This window comes from Spinacia oleracea, chromosome 4 (assembly GCF_020520425.1).
Source record: "Spinacia oleracea cultivar Varoflay chromosome 4, BTI_SOV_V1, whole genome shotgun sequence".
Taxonomy (NCBI): domain Eukaryota; kingdom Viridiplantae; phylum Streptophyta; class Magnoliopsida; order Caryophyllales; family Amaranthaceae; genus Spinacia; species Spinacia oleracea.
The window spans coordinates 133,939,482-133,967,237 of record NC_079490.1 but is presented as its reverse complement, the minus strand read 5'-3'; the positions used below and the strand labels follow the sequence as shown (position 1 = coordinate 133,967,237).

The window sequence follows — 27,756 nt, the reverse complement described above, 5'->3', positions numbered from 1 at the left end:
TTCTCGATTTTCTTTCGGGATGTGGGCAAATGCAATGCACCCAAAAACTTTAAGGTGCTCAACTCTTGGCTTTCTTTTGTGCCAAGCTTCATAGGGGGTGACTTCCCTGACTGCTTTTGTGGGAGATTTGTTAAGAATATAGACAGCTGCATGGACAGCTGCCGCCCAAAAATATTTAGGAAGATTTTTCCCTTGCATCATGCTACGGGCCATTTCAGCAATTGTTCGATTCTTCCTTTCCGCAACACCATTTTGTTGAGGTGTGCGTCTTACTGTCAATTCCCTTTTAATACCATGCATTTTACAGAAGCTATTGAATTCACTAGTTGTGAATTCTCCCCCACGATCTGTTCTTAAAATTTTCAAAGAATGCCCACTTTGTCTCTCCACAAGGGCTTTAAATTGCATGAAGTGAGAGAATGCTTCTGATTTATGCTCCAAGATATATATCCACATCATGCGTGAAAAATCATCAACGAACAATAGAAAATATCTTTTTCCGCCAAGAGACGGAGTTCTGGTAGGGCCCCATATATCTGCATGAACAAGGTCAAACGGAGCTCTAGCCCTCCAGGATGATGTAGGGAATGGCAATCTATGCATTTTGCCATATATACAGCCCTCGCATATTTTTCTTTCATTATTTATTGGTGGCAGTCCAACCACCATTTCCTTTTTCTTTAACAGTTTTAAACTGTCAAAGTTTAAATGCCCGAATCTTAGATGCCACAGTGTGGATTCATCAACAATGGAGGAGAGGGTCATATTATTTTCTAATTGCATTTTTAAAGGAAATATTTTGTTAGGAGCCATATGGACTTTTGCAATTATTTGGCCATTTTTCTTTTCATATATGAGGCATATATTATTATCAAATTTCACCATATAGCCTCTTTGAATTAGTTGGCCTACACTTAATAAGTTTTGTGTAAGCCCGGGGACATAGAAAACATCATGGATGAATTTAGAGGAGCCGTCTTTTGTTTTAACGGAAATAGTCCCTTTGCCAGCAACATCTTGGCCACTTCCATCACCAAGTGTAATTTGAGTTTTTATGTTTTCATTTAGACTGACAAATGAATTTTTATTGCCAGTCATGTGGTTTGAACAACCACTATCAATATACCAAGTGTCACTTGGTTCATGTTGGGCATTTAAGCAAGTATAAAATAATTGATCGGCGTTTGTGTTACTTGCGGTGAAATTAGCCTCTTCTTTTTGTCGGTACCAACAATCTTTCTCAAAATGAGTGTGCTTGTTACACCTTTTACATTTATACCGACAATCTTTTGTATTATGGCCATTTTTCTTGCACAAATTGCAATATGAACTTGATTGATTATTTTCTCGACTCCTTTGATTTTTATAGTTTCCTCTCCCCCTGCCACGGTTATATGAACTTCCTCTTCTTGATTGATAATTTAAACCGTGACCATTTTTATTTTCTCCATTGTTAGAAAATTTTAGTTTAGCTTGAAAAGCTTGTTCTAGTGGCTCTTCTGAAAAATTACGCATTCTTTCTTCATGAGCTAAGAGTGAACTCATTAGCTCAGTTAAAGTGAGTGTTGATAAATCCTTATTAGCTTCTTCTATTGCAGCCACTATGTGATCATATTTTGCTGTAAGACTTCTTAATATCTTTCTTATAACGGATTTTTCATGAAATACCCCCGAATTATGGCGTAATTCACCAAATGCCCCTCGACTTTCAGAAATTCACCAAATGCCCCTCACAAATGACTTAATACCCAAAATACCCTTACTAATGACGCGTCGTTAGTCCTCCGTTAGCCTAATTTTTAAATTCACCAAATACCCCTATTTTGTAACTTATTTCATATAATACCCCTATTCTGAAACTTAATTCACCAAATACACATAACTTAAAATTACCCATTTTGATGCTCAGCGGCTAGTTTTTATGTTTGAAAATTAGCCGTTGCTTATTGTTTGCTTATAAAAACCCCTTTTCTGACTATTTATTGTAGTTTTTCTATTGTTTTGTTAATTTCATATCATTTTTGTCATGAGTTTTCTTTCAAAATCATCATCCACACCCATGAATCCACATATGTAAGAGTCCCAAACAATTTCTAATATTATGGGAGGAAATTTCCATCTGAGGCTCCGATACAACACTCAGTAAGTTTCAATTATGATCCAATAAGTTCAGGCCTCATCCAGTAAAGACAATGCACTTTAGCTGAGCAAAAGGCCAAAAAACCCCATTTTCAAAGGGATCTTATGTAAGTGAAGCTGAAGTAATTCAATCTAAAGCTAACACCTTAATTTTCTTATTGTCCGAATGGTAAAGAAACTAAGAAATCAAGTTCAATAACACATACATTTTTATCACAACCTCGATTTCAACTTGGATTCATGATGTGAAAATCTTGAGTTTGGAGGCAAATCTTTGTGCCAAGATTCATGTTTTTTCACTGGTTCATGAGCTTTGGAACATACCTTAGTTTCATTTTTTTTTTCTTGTTCCCTCAAATCCAAAAATAGACATTTGTCCATAAATCTGACCATGTCAATAGGACCTAGCTCAAAAGAAAAGTGGGAAAACCTTTATGCCTCGACTGTAAGGTTGAGAGAAAGTTAGGAGATTGAAGAAAGATGTTTGGAGGCAGTAGAGACAGGAGACAAAAGGGAGTTAACGTTAAATATGTGGCATGGAAGCAATAGAAGCCGAGGTAGCTGGAACATATGCGTTAGAATCAAATTAATAAGAGCTTTATTTTTAATCTGTTTGCATATGTTAAAGATATTTCCCATATTGAAAAAGGAATACCTTCCGATTGCATGGTAAATATAATTAATTGGTCACATAAAGAATAAGGTACAAAAGAAGTAGCTATTTTCTTGAAGAGTTGCGACGTTTTGAGGTGTTTTTAGGAGTGTTTTATGTTTTAGTGTTGTACCGGAGCTTCAGATTGAGTGTTGTATCAGATATTCGGATGTCAAATTTTCTCCCATGATAACAAAATTTATTTGGGACTCTTACATATGTGGACTCATTGGGTGTGGATGATGATTTTGAAAGAAAACTCATGACAAAAATGATATGAAATTAACAAAATAATAGGAAAACTACAATAAACCGTCAGAAAAAGAGTATTTATAAGCAAACAATAAGCAACGGCTAATTTTCAAACACAAAAACTAGCCGTTGAGCATCAAAATGAGTAATTTTAAGTTATTGGTATTTGGTGAATTAAGTTTCTGAATAAGGGTATTTGGTGAAATAAGTATTAAAATAGGGGTATTTGGTGAATTTGAAAATTAGGTTAACGGAGGACTAACGGCGCATCATTAGTAAGGGTATTTTGGGTATTAAGTCATTTGTGAGGGGCATTTGGTGAATTTCTGAAAGTCGAGGGGCATTTGGTGAATTACGCCAAAATTCGGGGGTATTTCATGAAAAATCCGTTCTTATAATTTTAACATCTTCTATTGTGTCTCCATTAGATCGAATTTGATTAACGATGGTTGAGACTTGATCAAAATATGATTGAAGATTTTCATCTCTAGACATTTTTAAAGTATCAAATCTTCCCCATAAAGATTGTAGTTTAAAGAGAATTACCTTTTCGGAGCCTCTATATTTTGTCTCCAAGATGCTCCAAGCCTCCTTGGCCGTTGTAGCAGCCATGATGGTAGGAAGGATTGTTTCATCTACTCCACGATAGATTAAGGATAGGGCATAGTTATCCCTTATCCTATTTTGTTTGTATTGCTTCCTTTTTGCTTCATCCCAAGTAGCCTCTTCAATGGCATCCTTGGGTTGTTTGTACCCATTTTGGACTAGCTCCCACAAGTCTTGTGAGATAAATACAGATTTCATTTGCATACACCATTGTTGATATTTTTCCCCTTTAAATAAAGGTACCCAATTAACTTGGGGATAGTTAAATGTGTTTGAGGCCATGTATATTTAAGTGGTGGTTTAGGTTGTATGCAAGAATTATTGGTTGTTTTGGAGGCTTTGGAATAATTGGCTCTTGATACCAAATGTTGGAAATATTAGGAAGATGTAGTGGGCTTTAGTTTATTTGTGATTAATTGATTGAGTAATGTTGATGATCTTTGAGTATGGAAGAGGAATTACAAAGAGACTTTTGTGGGGAATTGTTCTTGTTGTATTTACTAATGCTTTACAATGCTACATATTTATAGTAGTACAATGTTGGTGGTTTCCACCACTACACTTCTCTAGACTATTCTATTCTAGACTATTCTACTTTCTTCCCATTGTAGATAGTTCTAGGTTTTTCTACTCTTAGATATTTATTTAGGATAGTCTAGATATTTTATTACATGCTCCTAGATTTTTCTAGATTACAATTACATGTTCCTAGATTTTTCTAGATTATAGTTTTTAACATACCTTACTTGTAATGAGTATTACAATTACAAATGAGTATATGAAAATTCAAATATGTGACTTACCGTACACAATCCTTCACCCCAAGTCACTCATTCTAGAGATTTAATAGAAATGTCCTAAGCTTTAACTTGGAAAGTATTAACGGTCCAATGTATCCATCACTTTAAAGCAACTTGAATAGTTGAATATTAGCGCATTCTAATTTAAGTACCATCGTGATTTTATGAGGGAGACAAACATAATCATGTCTACAGCAAAGCCACAAATAAAGAAACCAAAAAATTAAGAGCAATAGATATAGCCACTTTACCAAAAGTGTAATTTGGATCAAAATTTTACTTTATCTTTTAGGATCAATTAAGCACTACAATAAAGCTTTTTGGAAACACAATGTACTACTATACCCTTAAATTCTTCCTAAAGGTTCTCATCATGCATTTTTAATTTGGTTAGGTTTGATCAAGGCGTATCAATTATTGGAACTATCATTATTTTACTTCTTTGTTGGCCTAATTATCGTCCATTATAGTACGTAGTATGCTTTACAGGGAAGCACTAAAGTATGAAGTTACAACAACAACAACAACAATAATAATAATAATAATAATAATAATAATAATAATAATAGTAAATTATTTGACTTTGTTAGCATTTGATATAATAATAATAATAATAATAATAATAATAAACCTTTTGCGATGTGGCTAACAACCAAACAAAGACGGGAACAATCGTCGCAAATGTCTTTAACAACAGGTTAATGACGGGATTTCCCATTAACGACGGCCCCCTTTTATGACGGGTTCACAACAGGAAATCCTGTTATTAACTAATCAACATTATTGGCCTTTAGCGACAGAATTTCCCGTCGTTAATGGTACAATTTCTTGTAGTGATAATGATTCAATTACAACCAAATGAAAAGCATATAGTTAACACGTATAATCAAAACAAAAAAAAACAATTATTTTCAGCATAATAAACGAAAAGGGAAAAAGAAAATCAAATTTTAAAATGTCGTCGTGCCGCACAAGAAATGCGCTGACGGACCTATCAAATACATATCCTCAGTCTTATTCATTAGTTCATCTTTGATTTCGTTCCTACGGAGTATATTATTTCAAAATAGGGAGTATAAAAATATGATATTTTTTAAATTAATAGGTACACCGTACACTATACACCAAACATGACGATTGATGAGAAAATGCAAACAAATAGGGACAACCGGAGTAGTCATTAGCCAGCAATGAAAATATGTATATCCGGCCCAATGTTATCATTGATTGTGTGTCTGGTGATTTAGCCTGGTACAAGCATGCGATTAGCCCAATCAAAGTCGAGAGACTTAAGACGAGCTTATGTTCGTATTCTTTTAGGAAATAAGTTCTTTTTAGGTTAAATTTCAATTTCTTTCAGATTAGTGCAATATTCCGTGAGGTTGGAGAAGTGGCATGTTATGATGCGTTTAGAAAATGTGTTGTCCACCCGTATGGTCGAATGATTTCAATATTAAACAAAATGTATATGAATATTAGTTTTCTAATTCCAGAGTGTTTGGTTTGGACTTAAACAATGGTTCATGTGTCGTCCAAAATTTGCGAAAGATGGTTTAAATTCAGTAACGTTCACTTGGTGAACCAAATAATTTAACAAATGCATCTTCTTAGGCTCTGTTTGCAAGTACTAACTAAAATAAAGATATATCATTTATTTTTCGACGAGAATAGGTACCAGATGAGTTCTTTGACAGAATTATTGTTTACTGAGCTTTTTTTTTTTTCTAATAATTGTTTTAAATAACAAGTTGAAAATAGATCCTAACACTTTAAAACATGCAAAGTTCAAGTTACTATTGCACCAATAGTGCTCTGACCATTTTGCCCCCACTTCTATCCCTTTACTACTGATCTACCCTTCTTCCTAGATCTTGCCACGTGCACTCCCACATTGATTCACCCTATCTCCTCTTTGCTTCTTCCTCTGGTTGTTGTATCTCCTTCGTGCTTTCCTTCTCCCTATTCCCTGCTTCCCTTCTCCTTTCTTTCCTCTTCTCTCCATGGCACTGCCTTCCTCTTTGATGGTCTTCTTTCGCTGGTTTCTTCACTCTTGCCCCTCTCCTCTTCTCTGGCACTGCCTTCTTCGATTAGGTGCTACTAATCGAAACTTTTAGGGGTTTTGGTGCTTCAGATTCGTTTGGATCTTGATAGCAAATACAAGGAGAATTCTATTGCTCTTCTTCTTTTCTCGATCTTCCTACTCTATTTGGGTGTTTCTGTGTGTCTCGCTGTTATATGAAGTCTTATACCTAGAAATGGAAAGATATGGAAACTGAGGTGTATAAGGTATACAAATTTCATCTTTGTCCTTTTTTCCCTTCAATTTGCCCGATTTAAATTATTTTTCTGGTTTTTGATTTTTGTATTTTGTTGATTTTTTTCGATTAAAGCTAGGGTTTAATTGGTGAGTGCTTCTTAATTTATTTATGGGTTATAATTTGTGATTATAATTGACATTTTGTTGATGTTTCGACTAAATCTAGAGTTTCACAGGCTTGCAGGTGCTTTCCGTCTATGAAGGGAAAGTTTGGAGTTGTTAGTGTTGTAATGTTGTTACTTTGAGAATTCTAAGCTTGATATGACTCAGAACTAAACCCTCTACACCTGAGGTTTAATACTTACTCCCCTCTTTTTTATGGGTATAAATTTTAAGTTTATTAGTGTTAAGAATTTGAATATGTGGATTGTTCTATGTTGAAGTGCTTGAGGATGGCTATTGTTCTTGATTTTTATTTGATTGTATGACGTGTTGCTGCTATTTGTTTCTATTTTGGTTGTTGGAATTGTTTAGTCATTTTTTACCCAAGTCTATTTTCTACTTCTTTGACAATTGGGGATTTCTAATTTAAGCTGTAAATCTGGAATATTATGTCGAAACATGTCAAGTGGTGTTAAGAAGAAGTTGGGAGTTGTCTGGTGGCTTAAGAAGAGCTCATTTGTTGTAGAATTGTGTGCATTATCTCAAAGCAGAAGAATTTGAGCTCCAATAGTAAGTGGATTAACTGTTTTTTCATTAGGATCAATCCAATAAGATTTTGAGGAGTATTGCAATTGCGCGAAACCGAAAACCTAGGATCAGTTAATCTTCCTCTATTATACAAATGGATGCTTATTGAGCAACAATTAGAGAAAGTATCAATGCAGCAACCAGGGAGATAATCGGCCCGACCAATTAGTTGTGAGAAGGAGAATTGATAGTTCAGTAGGAACACTTGACAAGAGGGGGGGTGAATTGTTTCTTGGGAACTTGGGTAAGTTTCTTGCGGAATTTAAACAATAAAGAGACTGAGAATAATGAGCGAAGAAAGATATAAAATGGAGGAACCTTCTTGACCCTAATCAAGAAGAACCTCACTACTCTTTTGTATTAATGTAATAACTCTATTACAAATACACTCTCTAACTCGAGTTCCTCTCGAACACGACGAGTTCCCCACAGCAATCCCCTTTGATTACTGTGCTCCTCTTTCTCTCTCTGACTTAACTCTAAGTCGCTCCTTTTCTCTTTGACTTAACTCTAAGTCGCTCTGTTTCTCTTTGACTTAACTCTAAGTCAATTAAGGATCACTCAACCCTTAAACCCAAAATACAATTTGATATAAAACTCTAGTACGTAATAAAGCTTATAGTAATAAGGAACTCAAGGAACACTCTATTTTGCCAACTGATTCTTTTAAAACGTTTAAGCTCTTTAAGATAGATTTTGTAGAAATCAGTTGTGTTTTTTGAAAAGCTAAAACTCTTCTCCTTTTATAGGAGAGTTTTACTTAGGGTTTGGTACCCATGTTTCCCTCAACCACCCACTAACAGTTACTGCTCAGTAACATGGGCATAGTTGGAGAGAAACAAGGGAGACCAAATCAAAACACTAAATGTACGTTGAACAGAAATACGTGGGGAGAGTTTCAAGGAACGTGGAAAAACTTTTACTTGAGAAACAAGGAGAGTAAATCAGAATCCTATGTTTCATTTATTAATTAAATACATTTTATTTATTAAAAAGATTTTCCAAGTTAAAACTCTTTTATAATTACAGTTAACATATTTCATTTAAAACGTACCAAAATACTATGTCCCTTTCATACCAAATTACTTATAAACTTTATTAAATACTTACATAAATCCTAAAACATAAACTCATATGTTGTAGTCTTCATGTTGCACCTTTAGAAGCTTCACTCGAAGACTTCCCAATTTGTTCCTTCTCTGGAACGCCGAGGATCCACATAATATATGAGGATCTCGCCTTAGGAACTCGCCTAAGGATCTCGCCTTGCTTAATGATTATTTCTTCAATGTAGTGTCTGATATGGATCAATTACTTGCTTATATTCCACGTTGCTTAGTTTATCCAACTCAGGATCTCCTTAACTTAGCATTATCCCTCTAAGGATCTCGGAACCTATTATGCAACATAACTTAACCAATTGTCAGGAGTTTGCTTTGTCATCATCAAAACTTTTGGGTCAACAATATTCCCCCTTTTTGGTGATGACAACAAAAGCAAACTTTCACTAAATGCAGCAATAATCAATTAGCATAAATATAAAGCAATAAATTAAATAAATTATTTTTATAAAAATTAATCTAAACCTCCTAAATGAAATTAAGGAAAATTGAAATTAATTTTAATAAACGAAAATAAAATTAAAAACGAGAAATAAAATTTTATAAACTTACATCGAGAAGAGAGTAGTGAGACGGATTCAAGTGATCAATTTAAGTTAAGTTTGCATTCATTTCCCCCTGTTGGCATTAACAAAAAGTAGAAATACACAATACTAATATATACCGATTAGAGCGCCCTCCGATCAACGGTTGGCAAACTAAGTTAGCCTCAAAGTTAAGTTCCAACGTACTAGATTTGAATAGAAAACATAATAAATAACTAGTCATGATTTTAGAGATACGTTTGTTTATGAGTTCCACAGAAATAAAAGAATAAAAATCGTTATGTTTCCCAACAGAGGGTTACATACCAAAAAGAATATAAAAAATAAAATAAAAAGTTCCAAAAAAATCAAAAGCGTAATGTAACACAAATGGATAGGATCAGGAATGACGGCTTGGGTATGTAGCAAGTTTAGGTTGTTCCTGTTTCAACTGCATATAGATACATATCCTTTCTCAATTTCCATTGCGTCTTTTCATTCTTCCACTTTCTCATCATCATTCTCATTATCATAATATATATCAACAGACAACAGAGAACTGTTCACCTTAGGAACCACGTTGTTAACCCATAATTTTTTTATTTTTTATTTTTTTTTTTGGGTAACAACTGCATCCCTTTAATATAATTCACAACCCAAAAAAAAAATTCTCATAAACCAAATTTGCATCATCAACCGAAGGAACACGGAATGAGGTAAGTTCCCCCTTAGAACAATCCGTCTTATTTCTTTTTCGTTTTCCTCTTTCTTTTTTTTTTTTTTTTTTTTTGGAAAAGATAAAATTTAATGGAATAAATGAAAAGTTGAAGGATATATTTATAAGAGAAAAAAAAACTTAATTTGTGGAAAAATAAAATTTGTGGAAAAATAAAATAAAATAAAATGAGTAAATAGAAATTTGTAACAAAAAAAATAACCATGATCCTCCTAGATTAGTGGAACTTTGTGAATTACGTATCTCATATTACTGACTAATTAAATACACATTTTTAATTCGAAATTTTTAGTTGTTCCTCAACGATGGTAAACTTCAGTTATGCTTTACGCACATGTATTTATAATGGTATACAGTAGTAATGCATAAATCTAAAAGAGTCATACCTCATGAGGATCTGTCAGCTTCCTTATCTTATTTTGATCATCCCGAGTTCCATTCTCATTTTCTCATGCTTCTCTCTGCTTAAAGGTTTAGTCATAATATCTGCAATTTGATTCTCAGTTTGACAAAAGTCCAACTTGATTAAACCTTTTTCAACATTATCCTTAAGAAAGTGATGCCTAATATGAATATGCTTAACCCGGGAATGATGTACCGGATCCTTAGAAATGCAGATTGCGCTAGTATTATCACAGTAAATAGGAACACAATCATATATGATCCCAAAATCCCTTAACTGTTGCTTTATCCACAATATTTGAGAGCAACATGCAGCAGCTGCCACATATTCAGCTTCTGCTGTGGATAAAGCAACGGTATTCTGTTTCTTGGAACCCCAAGAAACCATGCAAGATCCTAGGAATTGAACCATACCTGATGTGCTCTTTCGGTTTACTAAATCACCTGCATAATCTGCATCTGCATATCCTTTTAAATCGAAAGTTCCACTTCTTGGATAAAACAGACATAGATCGTCTGTTCCTTTGAGGTATCTGAATATCCTCTTCACTGCAGTCATGTGGGACTCCTTTGGGTTTGATTGAAATCTTGCACACAACCCAACACTGAATGATATGTCTGGTCTGCTTGCGGTTAGGTATAGCAGAGATCCAATCATTCCTCTGTACGTCGTTTGATTCACACTTTTTCCGGTGGGATCCTCATCTAGTCTTGTGGCTGTTCCCATGGGAGTGTGATTTGTTTTCACTGAATCTAGCTCGTACTTTTTGAGGAGTTCCTTCACATATTTTTGTTGGTGGATCATAATTCCTTCCTTAGTTTGTTTGATTTGCAAACCAAGAAAGAAATTGAGTTCCCCCATCATACTCATTTCAAACTCACTGCACATTAAATTAGCAAAATCCTTGCACAAATTTTCGTTAGTAGCACCAAATAATATATCATCGACATAAATTTGTACAACTAATAAGTCAGATCCTTTTGATTTTAAAAATAGAGTTTTATCAATTCTTCCACGTTTAAAATCATTTTGTAAAAGAAACTTTGATAATCTCTCGTACCACGATCTAGGAGCTTGCTTTAACCCATAAAGAGCTTTATCAAGCTTATAGATGTGGTTCGGAAATTTGGGATTCTCAAAACCAGGGGGTTGTTCCACATAGACGTCTTCCTCAAGAAAACCATTTAAGAAAGCACATTTGACGTCCATCTGATACAACTTGAATCCCATAAAGGCTGCAAAAGCAATTAGAATACGAATAGCTTCTAATCTAGCAACATGAGCAAAGGTTTCTTCGAAATCAATACCTTCCTGTTGATTGTAGCCCTTGACTACTAACCTTGCCTTGTTCCTGATGATTGTAGTATGTTCATCGAGCTTGTTCCTGAACACCCATTTTAATCCTATGACTTTCTGATTCTTTGGCTTGGGTTCCAGATGCCATACCTTGTTCCTTTGGAACTCATTTAACTCATCTTGCATGGCAGTGATCCAATCAGCATCTTCCAAAGCTTCGGTGTGGTTCCTTGGCTCGATTGTGGAGAGGAACGCATGAAAAGCACAGAAGTTCCTTAGTTGAGACCTTGTTTGAGTTCCTTTCCTAATGTCACTGATAATCAGATCCATTGGGTGAGAACTTTGATGTTTCCAGGGCTTAGGTTGAAATTGTGCCACTGGAACATCTAAGGTCTCTTCAGTTCCTTCTGTTTCCTGAGATCCTTGTTCCTCTGCATCAGAGGTCTCTTGATCTTCTTCTGGTTCCTCAGAATCATCATCTTCTGGTTCCTCAGGATTTGCATTTTCTGGTTCCTCATGATCAACATTTTCTGGTTCCTCAGGATCAGGGGTTCTTCTTCCAGGAACTCCTTGGTTAGTAGCAGTTTCTTGTGTTTGTGGATCTGCTATTCCATTTTGCTTTCTTCCAGGAGAGATTTCCTCATCATAATCTGTAAAACGAGTTAATCCAATTTCGAAATCTTCCTGTTCCTGAATCTCATCAACATTGTTAGCTTCATCAAATATTATATGTACACTCTCTTCAATACAAATCGACCTTTTATTATAAACTCTATATGCTTTACTGTTTAAGGCGTATCCTAGGAACACGGCCTCATCACTTCTTTCATCGAATTTCCCTAAGTTCCTTTTGCCATTGTTGTGAACAAAGCATTTACACCCAAAGGCTCTAAAGTAAGAGATATTGGGTTTGTTTCCTTTTAATAACTCATAGGGAGTCTTGTTTAAAATGGCCCTGATCATTACTCTATTAACAATATAGCAAGCTGTGTTTACTGCTTCAGCCCAGAAGTTCCTTGGTAAGGAACTGGCAATTAACATGGTTCTAGCCATGTCTTCCAAGGTTCTATTTTTTCTTTCAACGACTCCATTTTGTTGTGGAGTCCTAGGTGCAGAAAAGTTGTGATCCATACCTTGTTCCTTGCAGTATTCATCAAACTTGTGATTCTCGAATTCAGTTCCATGATCTGACCTTATATGTATTAGCTGACGTCCTGTGGATCTTTGTATTCTCTTAGCAAAAGCAACAAATTCATTAAACGTTTCATCTTTACTTGCTAAGAAAATAACCCAGGTAAATCGAGAGAAATCGTCAACAATAACCAAGACATAGCGTTTTCCACTTCTACTTTGAATTCTCATAGGTCCACACAAATCCATATGGATGAGTTCCAATGGTTTAGTTGTGCTGACCATTTTCTTAGGCTTGAAAGAGCTCCTGACATGCTTTCCTTTGGCACATGCTTCACAAACTTTGTCTTTAAGGAACTTGATGGAAGGTAGACCTCTCACTAGTTCCTTTGATCTCAGTTTGTCAAGCAATGAAAAGCTAGCATGTCCGAATCTCTTGTGCCATAGAAGTGGATCCTCCTCAATAACACTAAGACAAGTTAAGTTGTTCCTTGGAACTTTGTTGAGATCCACAGTATATGTGTTCCCTTTGCGAGTTCCTTCCAAAATAACTTCCTTACTGTTATTGTTAATAATTCGACAACTTTCTGAAGTAAAGCTTACCGAGTTTCCTTTGTCACAGAATTGTGAAATACTAAGCAGACTGTGCATTAAACCTTCTACCAGGAACACATTATCAATTGAATGGGAACTTGACCTTCCTACTTTTCCAATGGCGATGATTTCACCTTTCTTGTTGTCTCCAAAGGTCACAGTTCCTCCGTTGTAGGCCTCTAGTGAGAGAAATTTGGTTTTATCTCCTGTCATGTGCTTGGAACACCCGCTATCAAGATACCACGAGTTGTTCCCCCTCACTAGGACCTGCAATATTATCAATTGTTAGATACAGGAACTCGGGTTTCCTCGAGTTCCTTTTCTACTAAAGGTTCATCTTTCTTAAGCCATATCTTCTTGACAATGTTCTGGTTTTTATTGAACAGATCCTTCTTTTTGGAACACTCAGTCACAACATGATCACCAGTACCACAAAAGGAACAAACTTTGACACTAGGCAGTTCCACATAATTTTTCTTTTTACCATTGTTCCTTTTATAGTAAAAACCTAGGCCTTCAGTTCTCTTAGATTGAGCCTTCTCAATCCACTTAGGCGTGATTCTAGGAGATTGTTTATGTGCATTTGCTAAGGCTAGTTCCTTGGTTAATTTCTCCTTTTGTTCCTTTACTGTGACCAACTCACTGTTTAAGTTTTCCAAATCAACGTTAAAGACCCCCATGCTAATCTCAGTGGACTTGCTAGGATCTAGGCTTAAATTAAACAGTTTATATTGACTGAGTTCCACTTTGAGAAGAATGTTTTCATTTTTGACTCTCTCAAAGGAGTTTTGAAGAGCAGTGTTTCTATCAAGCAAGTCAAAGAACCTACCCTGTACATCAGATCTAACATTATTAAGGTAGGTCATGTGTCCCTTGGTGAGTTCCAAGGCTTTGTCACTTTGAGCCTTTATTACATTGAGCTTTTTAAAGTTATCTAGAGTTTCTATCAATAATTCCACTAACTTATTTTTAGACAGAGATTGAAGAGTTGAGGAACTTACTTCTTTTGATGGATCTTGGGTTGTTCCATCAATCTTTGCCATAAGACAAAGGTTTGCTGTTTCTTCATTTGGTTGATCCTCATCTTCTTCCGAGTCAGTAGCATCTCCCCAAGCTGCGATCATAGCCTTCTTGAAGTTGGGTTTGGCAAAGGTTGATTTGTTGAATCTTTCCTTGGACAGATCCTTTCCCTTGCCTTTCCCTTTTTCATTTTCCCACTGAGGGCAGTCTTTGATTAGATGGTCTGATTCTCCGCACTTGAAACATCCTTGGTCAGGCTTGGAACCGCTTGGTTTTCTCATTGAGTTCCTTCCTCTTAGATTTCCAGGTTTAGAGTTCCTGTAAAATCTTTTTATTCTTCTGACCAACATGGCCGCTTCTTCTTCATCAGGATCCGAGTCCTCCTGTTCCTCAGCCTTAAGAGCAAGGCCTCGATTCTTGGGATTCTCAGGAACAGCTGCTCCTAGATGTAATTCATGCGTCATCAAGGATCCCGCCAATTGTTCAATGTTGAATTTGGTGAAATCCTTTGTTTCGAACAATGCCGTGACCTTGGTTCTCCATCTATCATCCTGTGGCATGCTCCTTAGGATCTTCCTAACCTGTTCATCAGAGGGAATATTTCTTCCAAGAGAAACTAGTTCATTAGTGATATTAGTGAAACGAGTAAACATTTCCTGTATTGTTTCTCTTGGTTGCATTTCAAAACGTTCATACTTAGACATTAATAAATCAATTTTTGAACGTTTGACCTCATTAGTTCCTTCATGAGTTATTTGAAGGAGATCCCAGATTTGCTTTGCGCTCTTGCACCCCATAACTCTGTTATGTTCATGAGGTCCAAGGCCGCAATGCAAGATTTTCACAGCCATTGCGTTGATTTCAAATTTCTCAAAATCTTCCTTAGTAAAATCAGACATAGGTTTAGGAACTACCTCATTTTGAGCATTGGTCATTGTTACCTCGAAATCACCGACTTCTATGACTCGCCAGACTTGATAGTTCTCTGCCTTGATGTAGATCTCCATCCTGTTCTTCCAGTAGGTGTAGAATTTTCCGTTGAACATTGGAGGTCTTTGAGTGGAATAACCTTCCTCGAGTTTCTCGTAAGCGTTCATACTTTCCAGGAACTTTTTCTCAACAGGGTTTCCTGTATTTTTGTGAGATCCTGCTCTGATACCAACTGATAGTTCAGTAGGAACACTTGACAAGAGGGGGGGTGAATTGTTTCTTGGGAACTTGGGTAAGTTTTGATAGGTTGTCGTACACCCGTCAAAAATAAAATCCTAACGAAACCTCCTAACAATGTAGTAGGGTAAGCAGGGTCGAATCCACAGAGAGATGGCTATTTAAATCTAGCTTTCAAGGTATGGCGAAACTAACAATGTCACGAAATTTAGGATTCAATGTTTAAACTAAAATAAATAGAAAAATAAACTAAAATATCTAGGGCAACGGTTCACCATATTCATAGTTCAGAATCAATCAAAACATCATCAACAACTCAAATATTCAAATTATCTAGAGCACAAGTTAATCCTACGGTCGGGTCTTAACACTCTCAATTCAACATATGCAGTACGATCGCTAACATAATCAGAATTGCTAGTTGTAGGTAAGCCTCTAAAATTCGATCTTTCGATTCTAAATCCTATTAGCATGATTTAATCAAACAATTGATCAGATTGCAAAGATTAACAATATAAACCTAATCAACTAGAAATATCAATGAATAATCAAACCATCAACAATAATAATAAGGATTCATAATATAAACATGGATTCCCAAACCCTAGAAAGCGAACTACTCAATCATGAAACGAACAATGAAAATCAATTCTAAGAATGAAAACATAATTAAAAGCAATAAATAAAATAAAGAGAAAAATCAATTATACCTCAAAGAATTACATTGATGGAGTATGTAGAAAAACTAGGGTTCATGAAGAAGAAAAGAGAGAAAAAGAACGTGAATTCGAAATCTAGGGAATTGAAAACCTAAAGGAAATAAAAGCATAAGGGATAAAAGCATTCCCTTGAAGTATTTATATGCTTCCTAAATTCTAAACAAAATAGGAAAAGATAACAATTACATAAGCTAAGATTTAATTGGACGATCACCAAGACGAAAGCATGAACCCGCGTGTGGAAGTAGTTGGGCGGAGAAACTAGCGGGCCCGCTGGTGGGTCGCTGGTTTTCGCGCCCAAGGGGAAGATTGGGCCATCGTTTTGGGCTTCGGGCGAATCAGATAGTCGAGCCATCTTGTTTATGTCATAACTCTTGTTCTACAATGCCTATAAGGACGTGTGACCTGTCGTTGGAAAGCTCTTGAAGTCTACTTTCTAGGCCAATAAAAATCGCCTCATTCCGACATGTAGAACTTGAGATATCATCAAAAGAGTGAATGCTTGTCCGTTTTGATGCTTAGAAAAATAGCGTTTAGCTTCGTTATTGACTCAAAATTATCCCTAGAGATATGCAATGATCCTCGAGTCAACATTCCATCCGTTCATCATCCAAATCAACTCATAACACTCCGAAAGCATCCAAATGACCGTAAAATCACCTGAAACATTAAGAAAACACAAACGGGGCGTAATAGAGTACGAGAACGATAACTTATGCAAATGTGATCCTAAATGCAACTAAAATGATATAAATGCCTATTAATGCAACCTAAATGCGCCTAAAATACCCTATACAAATATGACTCATCAAATTCCCCCAAGCTAGACTGTTGCTTGTCCCAAGCAACACTAAACCAAAGGTAGAGAAACAAGACGCACATGACTTTCACAAAACCATGGTAAGACCAACCCAACTCTCGAGCAAACAATCAAACAGAGTTATTGAGACAGAAATCTAGCTCGGATACAAATAGAACCACAAAGCATCGTGATCCACAATCGAAACAACCAAGCTTAGCCACAAACTATTCTCAATCAAGCTAGTCGTCGCCGCATACCTTGTAGAATATAAATATATGATGCAACATGGGGTAAGATGACAATAGCAAGAAACGATTTTCATTCAATCACAAAACAAACATGCCGATCAAGAGGTCTTTATAATAAGCTTGTAATGGGGATAGGTAAAAACAAAGGGTAGGGTATAATTTGGGAAAAAGTGAGAGTAAGGTCCAACTTGGGGAGCAAAGGTGAACTACATGCGTCGGCGTGATAATGCCGCAAATCCAACTCCATCGAACCATGAAACCCGAACAATCAACCAAGTTATAACCAAGGGAAAAACATAATATAATGTCAATGATCTTTCTTCATTCCCCTTTCCCAACTTTCAGACTACATACAAAAACGAAACATATTTTTTTTGATTTTTCTCTCTTTTTTTTTTTTCTTTTTTTTTCTATTTTTCTTCTTCTTTTTTTTTCTTTTTTTTTTCTTTTTTTTTTCTTTTTTTTTCTTTTTTTTTTTATTTATTTATTTTGGTATGAAAATGAAACTAGATAATGAAATCGAAAGTACATAATAAATCTAATGCTAACTGTTACAAGCTTGGGTGCCAACAATAATATACACCATTTCCGAACCACAAATCCAAACATAGCCTCGAACCACGAACTATTGGCTTAGTGTGCCAATCAATCAACACCAATGAAACCATTACGAACACCGAAGCTCCCCCAAGCTAGACTCGGGACAAGTAACCAACGGGGCTAATAGGGCTCAATTTTGTGGAGTTAAAACAATAAACAGACAAGGCTACAACATGGGTATGAAAGGCAGGAACTGATGTTTCTAAATTCGTCTGAAGGCTTCCTAAGAGAATGGCCTCTGTCATACGCGGCATGCGTGAGTTGCAACTAAACTACTAATGAATCTCAAGCCAAAATCATACGATAACAAGTCACATCAATCACACAAACACATAGTAAGGTGACCTGCAAGATAATTGGCTAGCTATTCTTGACACGAGACCAACATCTTACCGCATACCATTCATTTGGTTCACACAATGCCAAGCAGTTATCAATGTATAGCATGACCGACTGAATTTCAGAATCATAACTAAGTTCAAAAGAAGCTCAAGAGAGTCAAATAAAGCCCGAACATAGTTTGAAAGTCAATTGCACAATGCAGGGTATAAAGACATATGAATGCAAGTAAGAATGCAACTAAATTGAACAATAACACTAGGAAAGCAGTACATTTTTTTTTCGTTGCACGTAAACTCCCACCCCTAATGGACGATACAAAGCGTACAACACCTAAAAAAGCAATAAAACTATACTAGAAAGCAATAAAGATAGATATCCCTCCCCCAAGCTAAACAAAACACAGTGCCCTCACTGTGAAAATAGCAACAATATAACTCAAACAAGGGAGAGAGATGGAAAGTGCTCACTCGTGATGAGCCTCGTCGACCGAGTAAGACTCGGTAGGACTGCCGACAGTAGAAGCGGTGTGGCCAGAAGCTTCAAACTGACGACGCAAAGAGACAATCTCCATAAATGTGGTGGATTTGGGTGATAGCTTGTTGGTTTAGTTGCTTTCATGATACAACAACCACGATTTAAAATACTCCAATCAACCAAAACGGTGCATACTTCAAGATTCAACGAGCAATCCCAACGAGCAATCCAATCAATAATAATATTCGCTCAATGCTAATAATTCAAACTCAACAACCAACGAGCGTTAACCAATCTCAACAAATAATTCATATAATATTCACCAACAACGAAACAATTCGAATTCAACAACCAATATCAATATCAAATTCCAATTTTTCGTTTCAAAATATGATTCAAGTGAATAAAGTTTAGGAAAATTTAAATTTTAATACCATTTTGCACCACAAAGACTAGAATTTGGTTACGAACTCCCGTGAATTTCACAAACAAGCCACGATACTACACAATTTGTCAATGCCCACAAAGAATAAAAACCCCCAAATTGATTTCAAAAGTTAGGGTTTTAATTCATGAACCAATATAATGGTGAAGGAGGGAGAATTGAGAGGTAAAGAAGGGGGTGGGAAGGTGGCGGATGGTGGCGGATGGTGGCTGGTCTGAAGTGGTTGTTGCGCGGGTAAGAGAGGTTGGAGGGGATGGCGCGTGGGTGGTGGCCGTCGTCGAAGGTAGTGCAACGGCGGCGGTTCGCTGAGAAAGATGGCGAGGGTAGGGGTGTTTTGCGTGAGAGGAGGGGCGACTGGTGGTTCGCGAATTGGTTGCGCGGGGGGGGTGATGTTTGTTGCGTGGGTGAGAGGGGAAGGTGGCGGGTTGGTGGTGGTCGTCGTCGAAGGGTAGTGCAACGGCGGTGATTGGCTGCCGGTGGTGCAGGTGGTGCGATGGTGGTGGATGGCGAAGGGAGGAATTCGAAGGAGGGAGAGGGAGGTACGAAGGAGGGCTGGACCTCTTCTGTTCGTGGGTGATGGAAGGTGGTGGGCTGGGCGCCGAACTCCGGTGAGGTGGGAGTTGATGCCGGCGAGTAACGAGGGAGAGGTTGGAGGATGGGCTGGGTGGTAGGCGGTGTTGTGGGTGAGGGATGTCAGTTGTTTTTCTTGTTTTTTGAATAAGGGGAGGGCGGAAATCCAGCGTGGTCGCTGGCAATCCAGCGGGCAAGGCAGAGAGTTGTGAAATTGGGCCAAAAACGTTCAGCGAGGCCGCTGGGTAGTCGCTGGTTGTGCGCACAACGAAGTGCGACGAGCTAGCTCGTTGGGTGAGCGCTGGAATGCGCGAGTGCAGCTCGTCGCTGCATTATTGTGGCTTGCAAAAACTTGTCGATGCATCGGATTTTCGGAATTAACTTGATCTTGACCCTATAATTCTGAAAAAATAATAATTCAAGCACCACTAAATTCAAAAGTTAGAATCGTTAGTGAAACTAAATGCACAAAAATAAATAAAATAAATACGATGAACGAAAAACTAATCTAAAGATAAAATAAAATTATGAATTCAAGTGAACTCAAAGAAAATAAAAAAATCGTTAGCAAAATTAAACGCAAAATAAATAAATAAATACGATTAACGAAAACTAATCAAAAAATAAAATAAAATTATGAATTCAAGTGAACTCAAAGGAAAATATTTTTGTGCTTTTGTTGTTTTTTTTTTTTTTCCCCAATAAATTAACCAAATAAAAATAAAATGGAAATAGATAAAGAAAATTGAAATGAGGGAAAGATAGGAATCGGGTTGCCTCCCGATAAGCGCTCGTTTTAAGTCATTAGCTTGACTCCACTCAAATTGTTAATCAGAAGAATCCAACGCCTTGAGTAATTTATCAAATGCCCCTGCAAACATGTCATTGAGCACTGCGTATGGCTTGAGTAAAACCAAATTCATCCTCGCATATAGGGTATTAGATAAATAAACAGAAAAAATAAAACCAAAAGAAAAAGAATCAGAAGTAGAGGAAAAATCAAAAGAAAAAGAAAAAGGAGAATATTTACAACTTCCCTCTAATTGCTCCTCGGGCAATGTAAACGTTTTAGAATGAGCATCAAGGTCGGCAAGGTCAAATGTATCATGGAATGGAGACCTATTGATAAAGTGCGAAAGACTTAACATGGGGGATGTAGGAAAAAGATCAAGCCTCCGCGAGAACGGGACATAGGCGGAAGGAGATATAGGCTCAACATTGATGCTTTTACCTATAATTCCACCCTCGTGAACAAACTCGTCACTAAAATCGTCAACCAAAAGTTTCGCAACCAACGGTTTCTCAACCATCGATTCTACAACCATTAGTGATTCTTCATCCTCCAAAGTCTCCGTTATATCCAACTTTTCCTCATCAGTACCAAAAGTCAAATGATAACCTTCCTCTAATGAACTAACATTCTCAACAAATCCACCATCATCATCATCATCATTATAAAGGATTTTCATGTCATAATAAGATGGTTCGAGTTGGAAATTTTGCGTATTAAATCGAAGGAAAGGGTTGACAGTTTTAACATATGACTCGCTATAGGGACAAAGAGAAGTATCATGTTCATGACAATGACACCAAGAACAATAATACGGGGGAGGGGTGTGAGTTTGAGGAATAGGAAAAGAGAAATTTTGCAGAGTAGGTTCAACAAGCATTGTCATCTCCCACTCATATGTATCCCTAGCTAATTGCTCAATCAAATCCCAACACTCTTCTGGAGTCTTCTCCACAAATATATAACTACTCATGGAATCCAACACCAATCTTGTATCTTCATTCAATCCCTCATAAATCACCATACATAGTTCCCATTGTTCAAAAAGATGATTTGGACCAAGAAAATCTCCGAGTCTATAATAATAGACTCCAAAACACTTCATTCTCGAATTGAGGAAAACAAATAGAAGCCATGTATATAAAAAAAAAATAAGGGAAATTTTATACACAAACGAAAAAAAATATATACAATGTAGTCTCACCAAAAATAAAAGCTAAAAAGAAAAATAAAACCGTCTCCCCGGCAACGGCGCCAAAATTTAAACAATAAAGAGACTGAGAATAATGAGCGAAGAAAGATATAAAATGGAGGAACCTTCTTGACCCTAATCAAGAAGAACCTCACTACTCTTTTGTATTAATGTAATAACTCTATTACAAATACACTCTCTAACTCGAGTTCCTCTCGAACACGAGTTCCCCACAGCAATCCCCTTTGATTACTGTGCTCCTCTTTCTCTCTCTGACTTAACTCTAAGTCGCTCCTTTTCTCTTTGACTTAACTCTAAGTCGCTCTGTTTCTCTTTGACTTAACTCTAAGTCAATTAAGGATCACTCAACCCTTAAACCCAAAATACAATTTGATATAAAACTCTAGTACGTAATAAAGCTTATAGTAATAAGGAACTCAAGGAACACTCTATTTTGCCAACTGATTCTTTTAAAACGTTTAAGCTCTTTAAGATAGATTTTGTAGAAATCAGTTGTGTTTTTTGAAAAGCTAAAACTCTTCTCCTTTTATAGGAGAGTTTTACTTAGGGTTTGGTACCCATGTTTCCCTCAACCACCCACTAACAGTTACTGCTCAGTAACATGGGCATAGTTGGAGAGAAACAAGGGAGACCAAATCAAAACACTAAATGTACGTTGAACAGAAATACGTGGGGAGAGTTTCAAGGAACGTGGAAAAACTTTTACTTGAGAAACAAGGAGAGTAAATCAGAATCCTATGTTTCATTTATTAATTAAATACATTTTATTTATTAAAAAGATTTTCCAAGTTAAAACTCTTTTATAATTACAGTTAACATATTTCATTTAAAACGTACCAAAATACTATGTCCCTTTCATACCAAATTACTTATAAACTTTATTAAATACTTACATAAATCCTAAAACATAAACTCATATGTTGTAGTCTTCATGTTGCACCTTTAGAAGCTTCACTCGAAGACTTCCCAATTTGTTCCTTCTCTGGAACGCCGAGGATCCACATAATATATGAGGATCTCGCCTTAGGAACTCGCCTAAGGATCTCGCCTTGCTTAATGATTATTTGTTCAATGTAGTGTCTGATATGGATCAATTACTTGCTTATATTCCACGTTGCTTAGTTTATCCAACTCAGGATCTCCTTAACTTAGCATTATCCCTCTAAGGATCTCGGAACCTATTATGCAACATAACTTAACCAATTGTCAGGAGTTTGCTTTGTCATCATCAAAACTTTAGGGTCAACAAGAATCATCACCTTACGCATAGCTTGAGAGGTAGTTGAATATGTGAAGTGTCAACTGCTGGAGTATCCTGAGGCTAGGCATTTGTAAGAGGTTGTTGCGGGTATTGACTCGTTGGTAATTGGTGGGATTCATGGGTTCTCTGTTTGGTGGGATTCATAGATTCATGGTAATTGGTGGGATTCATTGGTAATTGATGTGCGTGTTGACTCATTGGTAATCGGCTATATTCTGTAATCTACAACCGTCAAATGGCCAAACCTAGAGTTCTTTCCATTTTCAGTTACATTCTATTTTCATTCTTTGTACTGTGCGTATTTAACACAATTTCACCTTCAAAATAAAATTAGGCAATAGAATACTGAAAGTGACAAATATTAACTGCCTCGCATGGGTCACTAATTTATCTGTTCTTCATAGGTTGTTCTAGGGAAAAGATTGGAGGCCAGGGTTAGGGCTACAGAGAGATTCAAATGAGAAGATTTTCTGGTTAGAAATAAGAAGGTATGGATTCTGATTAACACTACTTGACATTTTTGCATTGGATTTAGGGTACTCACCTTTAGCTTGATTTTTGCATTTGATCTGCTTCAATGAATCTATTACCTATCTCAAAGGTGAGAACCTCCATATTGGTAAAAAAAAAATGGCATAATGATTGAAATACTTTGAGATTCGATTTTTGTATGGCAATGCAGACAAGAGAGCACCACATTTGAAAAGATAAGGCTACTAGCAACATATGTACTGCTCAGGTATATATCTTCTCTTAAAAGATTTGTGAACTTGAATAAGTTATGTTGCATATCCTGAATTGTGTTTAATGTATCTTTAACATTATTGTCACAGTTGGTTTACTTGTGATGTAGTCATGATCTCACAACTCATTGTTGGTTTGCTTTTGTTGTATCATATATTCATGTCTTCTTTGTAGGGGTCTTGTTTGTGTTATATGTTCTCTTTGGCTTGCAGATTTATAGTTGTGTTGATTTGGAAGTGGGAGTGTCAGCTTCTCCTTCTTTTCTCTATTTTGAGAGGGGATGTTCTGAGGAATTGCATGTTTCTTTCTTATTTTATAGGGATGTTTTTAATTTATTGGTCTTGAAAGAAATGTCGATGCCCTGTATTTATGTTGATTTTCTTGATTATCTCTCTTCCTCAAAACTTTGTATAGTTCTGCTCATACCATCTTTAAGAGAATTTTACTCCATACCTCCTTAGAATAAATCAAAGAAAAATGCTCGGTGCTTTAAACCTGAATCTTGCAAATTCCACAAAAACCTTTAATACCGATATTCCACTTAGCCATCCTGAATAGCAAGCCTATTTTGAATATCAAGCCATACAATAAAGATACATTTCGGACTAGCTCTATTATTACAGATTACTCTCTTTCACGGCACTTGCTCTCTAACATTTTTAAGCGCCTTGTACATTTTCTGAGTACTGTATTTTTCATTATGCACAAAAAGGCAACAAAACCACCAGCAGCTTGTAAACACCTCTCAGCTCTGCCACATCTTCCTCATTGACCAAGTAAGCCCAGTAGGAATTGGCATTGTCTTGACATCTTGGCACTTTACATAGCATGTACCTAATTCACCCGCAATCTATCTTATTTCATGGACAGTGGCACAGTGCCCAAAATGCTTCACTACTGCAGCTTTATTCCAGATAGTGACATCTTTTCAATATTGTTAGGATTGGCAGCAACTTTTCCTATTTTTAATACGCATCTTATATGAGAAATTGACATTTTTAGTACACGTCTTATATGAGAAATTGACATTGTGTTTTTCCTAAAACATGATACAGTATTTGACCCAGTTGGTCTTAGTTGTGGTCTTATATTCTGCTATATGTGTGGCTGCAATGCTTCATCTGTGACTATAGTTGAAGGACTTCAAGCGGCATCTCCATAGGAGAAGTGTCCTTGTGCCGAGAGGTAATCATGAGTTTTCTTATTAACTTCTCCAACTTCTTTTTTGTCTCTTTCACTCTTTACCTGATCAAGTAGGACACCTACTAAATTGAAGCTTCTATTTGTTTGAATTCTGACTTATTTTGTGTTGTCATAACTCAAATTTGGTGTGAGGTATATAGTATTTTCTCCGTCTGCAATTACTTCACTTTATCTAGGCCATTTACATTTTAGATTTTGCATGATTTTACAAAGAGTGTATGAGTTGCTAATTAAGCTTTGAATCTTTTATTAGTTTATTAAATGAAGTATTTAAATCTCAAACTCCAGTGGTCTGTTCTGAAATATTTCACAGCACTCAACTATATGCCTACTTAGTTTTACTGCTTACTTGATATTTGCAAATCGTTTTCTTAGATATTATGTAACATGATTATAGTTGAACTGCGATTGATGTGTGCATGTATACTTGATGTTATTGCGTTCTCTCAGTTTATAGTTGACCCAGTGGCTCGATGAATATATGGACAAACAAATAAAATTTTATCTCGGTTTTCTCTGGGGGTTTGGTATTGATTACCAACTTGGTGGATTCTTCATATATATATATATATATATATATATATATATATATATATATATATATATATATATATATATATATCCGTTCCATAATGATGTTCCAATTGAGGTTTTTGACACTATTTACAATAGAAGAGAATCTTCTATATTATTTACAATATATAAGAAAAAACATATTCATGTGGGATCTTGTTTAATTCGTTTCCATGAACACTTTAAGAATATCAAAAAATTATAATTTTTAATATTGTGTAACTATAGATAAATACGATACAAAACATGCGTTGGCAAACGTGAAAAAATTAAGGGAAACATAAACTTTCTGAACTCTTATAGTTATTGTATATACTAATTGAGTTGGATGATGTACTTCCAATTTGTGGTATTGTCTATGAAGCAGCCATCCACTATTGTTGGTGAAAGTAAGAAGCCTGGCAATTGGAACTCCTTTTATAAGTTAATTAGTCAAGTGATTCTACATACTCTTCTTTCTAACTATCTGGAATCTATACACCTTGCATTTGTGTTTAGTGATTTAATTTTTCTTTTTTTTTTAAATGTAGAGGGATGTGATTGTTTGCAGAGTACTATAAGTTGTGGCATTAACCTCATCTATCTATGCATATTGCTCGCACCTATTAGAATTGGAACAAAACATCCGTCACACCGGAATTACCAAATTGAGATGTAATCTGTTACCGCTTAAACGACATTCATGTATTTAATTTATACATATTAGCACTCTTTAGAGAAACATTAATTAGAGGAGTGAGCACGAGACTTTCACATTAGCTTTTATTATTTTTATTTTTTCAGATTCTTCTTAATACTTTTTCAAACTTATCTAATTTTTTCACTTCACCCATGCTCATTCAAGACTTGTGAAAATAATAAAACTAACAAATAAAATACCATTTGAGATACAATTTGCTGCTTAATCGATATTACTTTTGCTCAAACGTTTGACATACTCACCCTCGTAAACCGAGGTCTTATCATAATACTTAATGAGATCACAACTTTAAAACCAGTGCTAATACAAACATAAAGTTATATTAATTAACAATAATTGAGGTATCTTGATAAAAGTATGTGCCTCGTTAATTTTTTTATACCTTGTGGACGGCGCGCCGGCCAACAACTAGTTACATAAAAATTCAAAGAAATAAAACAACTAAAACAGCTCAGCTTTTATATTGGGCCTTGCTTTCTTGGAAGCCCGAACCCAGATTAACACTCTGCAGTCCGCACCTTCGTAAGATGGTGAGTTTTAATCTTTGGGCTCAGACGGTGTTCGAAAATCCTAACTCATTAATGGATTGCGGGACTACCAAGCCTATCCACAAGGCCCACAACAACAAAAATAAAATTTTATGATAATACAAATATTGGATTAATAGTTTGACCTTGCAGTTTACACTATTTGCATAATCCGTACTATTTTGACAACAACAGAAATAAGTACGATTCTGTAAAATGTTATTGGATTAATCGTTAGTCTAACTATAGATTTTCAATACATCAACTTTGTATACTCTTTGTATACTTTTTATTGGTAGGAGACAAAAGATGTTATTGGCCAAAATTACGTGTTGACAAATGTAATAATCTAAATATTGTAATGTTAAGGGAAAAAAGAAACAACGTGTTTTATAATGCAAGTTGAAAAGGACTTCAAAGTGGTCCAGCAACAAAATCATATTTTGTAAGGTGAGCAGAGCCTAGAGGCTTAACTCACACAACTAATGTAATTAAACAATGGTTTATGTTTAATCAACGTAAATGATCTAGATGGTTGCATAACACAAATAGGAAATTTCATTATCAAATAAATTAAATCTTACAACAATGACGACTCACAAAACTATACAATTTCATAGCTTGGATAGAGAAGCAATTATTGTCTATATTCCATACTTTTTAGTCATGAAATAGCCAATTTATATAACATATACACATCAATCATTTGTAAGTAGGTACATGAAAATTACTTGGTTCACAAAATAATAGAAGGTCAAAACCTTATCTTGCACTTAAACTACTAATTAGAGTACTCCATACGTCTCGGATGCGTATCGTTTTGACTGGATATGTTTGTCAATACACAATTTTGACCACTAATATCTTTAACTACATACTACAAAAAATTATAAAATATTAATATTCTGAAAATATATAATTCCTCCGTTCCATAAATATCACATCATGTTTGACTTTTAATAACACATTACTTTAACTCTTAATATCTCAAACCGTGTATAATTAAACATTATAAAAAATTAATATTTAAATAAGGGTGATGATAAAGGTCGCAAGTTGCGACAACATTTAGTTGTCGCAATCCTACGTGTCGGAAT

At 35.8% G+C, this 27,756-nt stretch overlaps 1 long non-coding RNA gene across 2 annotated transcripts; it reads left to right on the top strand.

The window, feature by feature from the left end:
- Positions 1-22,552: 22,552 nt before the first annotated feature.
- Positions 22,553-26,286, top strand: LOC130459185 (uncharacterized). 2 transcript variants are annotated; one of them, XR_008918400.1, is made up of 5 exons: positions 22,553-23,112; positions 23,317-23,400; positions 23,595-23,651; positions 24,712-24,841; positions 25,963-26,286. It is a non-coding gene; the product is annotated as an uncharacterized lncRNA (long non-coding RNA). The 2 variants fall into 2 exon arrangements; XR_008918399.1 differs by lacking the exon at positions 22,553-23,112 and having other exon boundaries at positions 23,123-23,400.
- The last annotated feature ends 1,470 nt before the right edge of the window (positions 26,287-27,756 follow it).